Genomic DNA, 7,500 nt, shown 5'->3' on the forward strand with positions numbered 1-7,500 from the left:
TATTTCGAACACAAACACACACACACACATACACACGCACGCGCGTAATGCTTGGTTCGAATCCTACCCAGGGCCGAAATTATTTCGGTACAGCTGCGCTTCGGGTCGTTACTCTGACTCTCGTGGGCGGGGAGTTGGGGGTGTGTGTATGTGTAAGGTCATAACATTACCCATAGATCGGACCTACGAGCTCTGAGCTCTCTTCCAGGAGGGAAATAGCTGTCGATCACGAGTCCAACACGTGATCCAAAGACCAAAAGACCAAGTGAATACACACGCGCGCGCGTGCGCGGTGGCGCAGTTGATAGAGTTCCCTGCCGCCACTACGGCGGTCCGGGTTCAGATTCCGCCCAGGGCTGAAATAATTTCAGTATCGCTGCGCTGCAAGTCGTTACTCCAACTCTCGTGGGCGGGGAGTTGGAGGTGTATGTGCGTGTAAGGTCACAGCATTACCCATAGATCGGTCATATATGAGCTCTGAGCTCTCTTCCGGGAGGGTAATAGCTGTCGATCACGAGTCCAACACATGATCCAAGACCATGGTGAATTACACACACACACACACACACACACAACCACACCAGTTCGATGTAATTTGCCAGTGTAGAGGGAGTGATTATTTATTTATTTATTTTTCTAATATTCGAAGACACAGGCAGGCGGAAAGGCATCAGAGGAAAGCGTTCCGGAGCTTCATAATGGAAAGAAAGATAGAGAGCACTGGTTGACTCTTGCAAAAAGGTAATTGAGCAAAAAATTGTACGAGACGTTTTAGAATGCGTTCTGCTGCATGGTTTCCTGAGGAGGGTGATGAGGGGTATGCAGTTAATGAGTTCTGAAGAGCAGTGACCATGAAAATAACGGCAAGAAAAGATTAAAGATGGAGTACTGCAGCGGACAGTGGGAGACGAAACGTCGTCAGTAAAATGGAAGCATTGGGTTCGGCTTTCCAGAAGAGTATTGAGTCGACCGAGTCAGGTCAAACTTGGTAAGCGTATTCCATACGAGGTCAGTGGCTGAGCTGAAGTTGGGAAATTTGAAAGGCAGTGCGGTACCTCTCCCTATGCTACTTTTTTTTTTTTTTTTTTCGTCCTGTAGATACTCTTTTAGACAGCTACTCCTCCTCCTATGTCCATAACCTCTGGGATCCCACAGGGTTTTTCTATTTCCAACTGTTTTCCTCCTATTTATGCATGACTTACCTAATCGTATACTTTATCCTGTGTACTGTTATTCTGACGATGACAATTTTCTATGTCCTTTTCTAGACGTCCTTCTCAAAATTAAATAAATCCTTCTCAGTCGTTCTAATTTCATTGAAGTTGTTCTAGAATTAGTTGAGATGCTGTGATCAAAACATGTGTAATGTGTCAAAAGATAAAATTGTATTCCATTAAGAGAACGTGATTGTTCTTAGGAAGACTATATTTTCTTTGTCCCAATTAGATATGATAGGCCAGAAATAAGGTGATTTGCATTGAGAAGGATTTGATGGACTTTGAGAAGGACGTTTAGAGAATGACGTATAAAATTGTCATCGTCAGAGTAACAGTACTTAGGATAAGGTATAGGGTTAGGTAAGTCATGTATAAATAGGAGGAAAACAGTTGGAAATAGAAAAATGCTGTGGGATTCCAGAGGATATAGACATAGGAAAAGGAGTAGCTGTCTAGAGGAGTATCTACAGGACGACGACGACGACAAAAAAAAAAAAAAAAATGTAGCATAGGGAGAGGTACCGTATAAGGATAGTTCAGACAACAAACCAATTACCAGATTCTGTCAAAAGCTTTGAATACGTAATTGTACATATAGATGTACGTACAATCACACTCGGCTTTGAATATGTATTTGTACATATAGTTGTACGTACAATCTCTCTCTCTCTCTCTCTCTCTCTCTCTCTCTCTCTCTCTCTCTCTCTCTCTCTCTCTCTCTCTCTCTCTCTCTCTCTCTCTCTCTCTCTCTCTCTCACACACACACACACACACACACACTCACACGCACGCAGACACACACACACACACACACACACACACACACACACACACACACACACACACACACACACACACACACACACACACACACACACACACACACACACACACACACACACACACACACTATTCCTCTGACATATATGATTTAGGTTTAATAGTCTTACCTTCTGTTGTTTAAAAGTCCAACATAACTGAACTACTTCCCACAAAAATAACTTGGTTACGGTCTGAGTATAGAATACCATTCATTTTGGGTAGCCCTTGCACTTGAAAGAGAGTAGAGATGATTTCCTTTGATGCCATAGACCTAATTTAATATTTACGCTGTATAGGTAACTTAGAAGGATTCAGCAAATACTTGCAAAACCCTATCACTGCTTTATTCCTTTCCTTTTGTACGTTCACCTGGTGCGCCTGTCGGCTCATCTTTTTGTTTCGATTGTAGCGTATTGCAATATAATAGTAGAAGCTTTCACACCATGAACACTGCGCGTACTGAGTACAGCAGCGTGTGTGCGATTTGCTATGGTCTTGGATCGCGTTCTGGGATCGTGATCGATCGCTATCAACTTTTCAGGAGAGAACTTAGAATTCACATATGGACAGATATATGATCAAAATTGTGTGAGTATGCGTGGAGGTATGAGTTTGTATATATATATATATATATATATACATATATATATATATATATATATATATATATATATATATATGCAAGCAATTACATCACCGTGATATAAAAATGCAAAATAACCACAGGAGAAGGGAAATTTGTAGACAGTAAGTACTTTCGTAAATTACATCTTCAGACATCTTCAGACTTGCATTTAGTCTGAAGATGTAATATACGAAAGTATTTACTATCTGTATGTGTGCGTATTTGTAGGTATGTGCGTGCCTGCGCATGTGCGTACGAATTTGCATGAGAGATCAGAAAAGGAATTGCTGCAACATCAAGAGAGAGATTGGTGATGAAAGTGGAACCAGATGGAACGAAGGAAGGAATCGCTGTTGGTCTCCGTATGGGCTACTGACTCATGTTTTATGCAATCGACCTTTTAGAGACTTTAGTGTCATCCCTACAGACCGGTCACTTAGTATTCTTTTATGAATAGTCTCCACTTCCCTCCTCCCCTCAAAAAAAAAAAAAAAAAAAAAAAAAAAAAAAATTATATATATATAGTATATATATAATATATATATATACATACACACACACATATATATATATATATACATATATATATACATATATATATATATATATATATATATATATATATATATATATAATCTTAACTTTGATTATTACCACCGTTCCAGGGCTCACCTTAAATCACTTCTTTACCACCTCTTTGTCTCATCCCTTTCACAACCGTAGTTTCTGTCATGAACAGAAGCTCTGATCAATTGCTGACACAAAGAAAAAATATATATATGGAAAATAGAAACTTCTGGTGCGACCCACAAACGTTTCTCCCCTTTAGCCTAAAGTTCTTCCTTTATGGTGAGCCAGCGTGAACAAAAATCAAGTCAAGGGAACACTTCAGCAACCGCCGCCAATAAAGGCTTCAAAAAACAATTCGTCATAGCGGCAGATCTGCAACCCCGAAACACATCGAGTTGAAAACTTTTCTCGTTTGTGTATATGTTTGTATGTGCGTGTCTGTAGGGACGGTAGGTGTTTGTTTATTGTTCTTGTGTATGTGTACGTGTGTTTATTTTGCTTGCATGAGTCTGTGTGTGTGTTTGTCTGCGTGTTTACGCGTGTGTACGTGTATGTGTGTGTATGAGCGTTCCTGTGTGTGTGTGTGTGTGTGTGTGTGTGTGTGTGTGTGTGTGTTTGCATGAGTGTGTGTGTGTGTGTGTGTGTTTGCATGAGTGTGTGTGTGTGTGTGTGTATGTATGCATGCATGAGTGTGTGTGTGTTTGTGTGCGTGTTCACGCGTGTGCACGTGTATGTGTGTGCATGAACGTGTGTGTGTGTGTGCATGAGCGTGTGTATGTGCGTGTATGTTTGTGTGTGTGTGTGTACGTGTGTGTGCTTATGAGTACGTGTTTACCTAGGCGTACTTACATAAAGCTACTTATCTTTCCAACTTTATAGAAACAAACCTGATTTATCCCTTCCCATTTCAAATGCATTTGTTCAAAGCCTAATCATTGTTTATGTACTTAGAAATCCTCGAGTGTGTACGATAGTATAACGCTACAGCATATATACAATTGCTTGTATTTACATGCGAGCGTTTCTATATAGACATTTTGTAGATATTCCTATGCCTTTTTGCTTTTATCGCTTTCTTCTGTCCATTGTTTCTTTGTGGTTTGGGCCTGTAAATTCAGGTGGTAATCTTTTTACCATTTCTCCTCTTCTGTTGGTGAACTCAATTTATCTTTACTTTTTTATTTCTTTTCTCGGACATTTTTTAATTCTGGAATATCTTTTTGTTCTTCCCGATGACATTTTTACCAAGACTATTTGGTCGTTGGCCTGTTTCCTCTGAAGCGTCACAGAATTATCATTTTTTTCTATTCTATCTTCTTTCTTCAAAAATGGAATCGATGATTTTTTTTACGTCAGTCCCTCAGTGCCTACTGTTTTTCCTGAAATGTAATGTTGAACCGTTTTTTATTTTTTCATTAGCATAGTTATACTTTATTTTTTCGGGTGTGAATTCAATATTCCACAGAGTAATAGAATATTGATACATACATACATATTCCAAGGCTTTTTGCCCCCTTACAAGGGAGGTAGCCAAAAAGGAAAAGGCATAAAATCATTCCCACCCATTCCATCCCTGAATACACTCCACACCCCTCCACCCTCCCTCTCATCTTAGCACCTCCTGGATGACGGGTCATCTCTGCACCTTGTCCACTGCCCTGGGTCAGAAGCAGTGTCGCAAAACACAGCACATCCACAGCAAGGCCGCTTCATTAAATCGGCGACCCCCCTCTCCGTCCCCCCATGCATAAAGGAGAAGACGGGGAGAAATCCCTTTGGGCTGCGTCAAAAATTGCTCACACATACTACCTCATGCATCACAACATCATCCATATACAACCATTCTCCATTCACCCCTGTCTTCTGTCCTCTCTCGTCCTTCCTCAACAGATATAGCCCTCTTCCCCAAAGCCCCCTTCACCCCATCCATCCACCTCATCCTAGGACGTCCCTTCATGTTCACTCCCTCCACATCTGCCTTCCATACCTCTTTTACTAGTCTTTCTTCACTCATTCTTTCCATGTGTCCAAACCATCCTAATACTCTTTCATCAACCCTATCTCCCAACCCCCTTTCCACCCCTGTTCTCCTCCTCACCTCCTCATTTCTCACTCTATCTAGCCTAGTAACCCCCATCATACTTCTCAGACACCTCATCTCAAACACATTCAAACTCCTTCTCTCTTCCTTTCTTATGTTCCATGTTTCTGCCCCATACAGTGCTGTTGGCACAATCACTCCTTCATATAGTCTCCTCTTAGCATCCATTCCCAAATGTCTATTCCTCATTACACTTTTTATTGATATCTTGAATATTCCTATTCAATTTTGCTGAATATAATTTGGATGTATGTCACTTGCCTCTTTTTTCTAATCGTAATTTATGTGGTCACTCAAGTGGAAGTGTTTGGTGAATACTATGAAACTTTTTATCAATTGTGTTTGGTTCTGATTCCTCTGTCTCCACTTTATTCTCATTTTGTGAATCTGTTTTGTGTACATCACATTTTATTTTCTGCTATAAGTCTTTTAATGCTACATTAGCACATTTTATCTGAGTCTTAATACATGCCATCTGTTAATATACATTTTTCTTATACGCAGTTTAGTGTAATTTATAAGCATATTCATGTATCTGGTTTTTTGGTCTGTTATGCATTTTATAAAATACAGACTCTTATGTACTAAACTAGTCATGGTTTTCCAGTGGTCGTCGTCGTCGTCGTCGTCTTCTTCTTCTTCTTCTTCTTCTTCTTCTTCTTCTTCTTCTTCTTCTTCTTCTTCTTCTTCTTCTTCTTCTTCTTCTTCTTCTTCTTCTTCTTCTTCTTCTTCTTCTTCTTCTTCTTCTTCTTCTTCTTCTTCTTCTTCTTCTTCTTCTTCTTCTTCTTCTTCTTCTTCTTCTTCTTCTTCTTCTTCTTCTTCTTCTTCTTCTTCTTCTTCTTCTTCTTCTTCTTCTTCTTCTTCTTCTTCTTCTTCTTCTTCTTCTTCTTCTTCTTCTTCTTCTTCTTCTTCTTCTTCTTCTTCTTCTTCTTCTTCTTCTTCTTCTTCTTCTTCTTCTTCTTCTATTTTTATTTTTTTTATGTATATATTTATTTTAGGTATTAGTCCTATTTGTCAGCCTCACAAGATATCCATTTCAGTAGCGTACTTTCCACTCTACCCTTATATGAAAGAGCTATGCCTTATTGCACTGCATTTGACCCCCAAGCAGTAGGGCACAGTTAGAATGACCCTTCATTTCCGGGGTGAGGATATATGTTGGATGGATGTGTGTGTGTGTGTTTTGGTGTGTACTTTGACTCAGGAACTTCCTTATAAGCAATTTTTTTTGGGGGGGAGGGGAGAGAGGGTTTTTTGAGTTAGCTCGAGATGATCTCTGTTTAATTGTTTTTCTCTTAATTTCTCTTATCCATCTTTTTGAGGTTGAAGTTTCAAAGCGTTATCAATGTGGTTTCTTTGGGTTGTTTATTCTGTTCTTATGTGTCTTATTCGTGTGTTCTGTAGATTATTCTCACATTTTCCTTTTGCCTTTGTCTAAAGTTATGCAAGTCTTATAATGATTAGAAATTTTCTTTGCCCACTTGGGGAGTGGAGTATGTTGGGGATGGAATGGGTGGGAGTGATTTATGTCTGTTTTTTGGCTACCTCCCTTATAAGGGAAAAAAAGCCTTTGGTATTTGTATGTACGTACTTGGATTCCTATAGTTATCATATCTAATCTTAATTTTTATGTAGAGGTACTGTGTGGCATTAGTGCTTTATTCAAATATCTATTTATCTATATTTTCTTTTTGTCTATTCGTCTATTTAATTTAATTATCTTTTATTTATTAATCTACCTTTTTATTACAGTATATTTCTCTATCTCTTATCTATGTGGTCTTTGTAATACATGTCATATTCTTAGATGTCTCTATCTCTTATCTATGTGGTCTTTGTAATACATGTCATATTCGTATCGTTTGTCGTGGAGTTTATAGTTCAGCAACTTAGGTTTGTTTTAATTAGGTTTGAGTGTTTTGTTACTTTTGGATCCTATTACACTCGTGCGTCTTTTGTTTCTGACGACGCCATTTTATAACTCGCCCCTCTTTCGTCCTGTATAAAGAAGTTTTTATTTCTATTTCTTTCTTGGCTCCAGTTTCGTCGTGTCTTTTTATTACCCTATAATTCCTTCAGTTTAGGTTTACTACTAAATGGTTTGTCCGGTTTTTTATATCTTTGTTAGGGAAATTATTTTTCGTCGAATCCGTTCAGTCTCTTTA

The sequence above is a fragment of the Oratosquilla oratoria genome, chromosome 11, assembly GCF_046742065.1.
Source record: "Oratosquilla oratoria isolate Oo_2021 chromosome 11, ASM4674206v1, whole genome shotgun sequence".
In the NCBI taxonomy this organism is placed as follows: Eukaryota; Metazoa; Arthropoda; class Malacostraca; order Stomatopoda; family Squillidae; genus Oratosquilla; species Oratosquilla oratoria.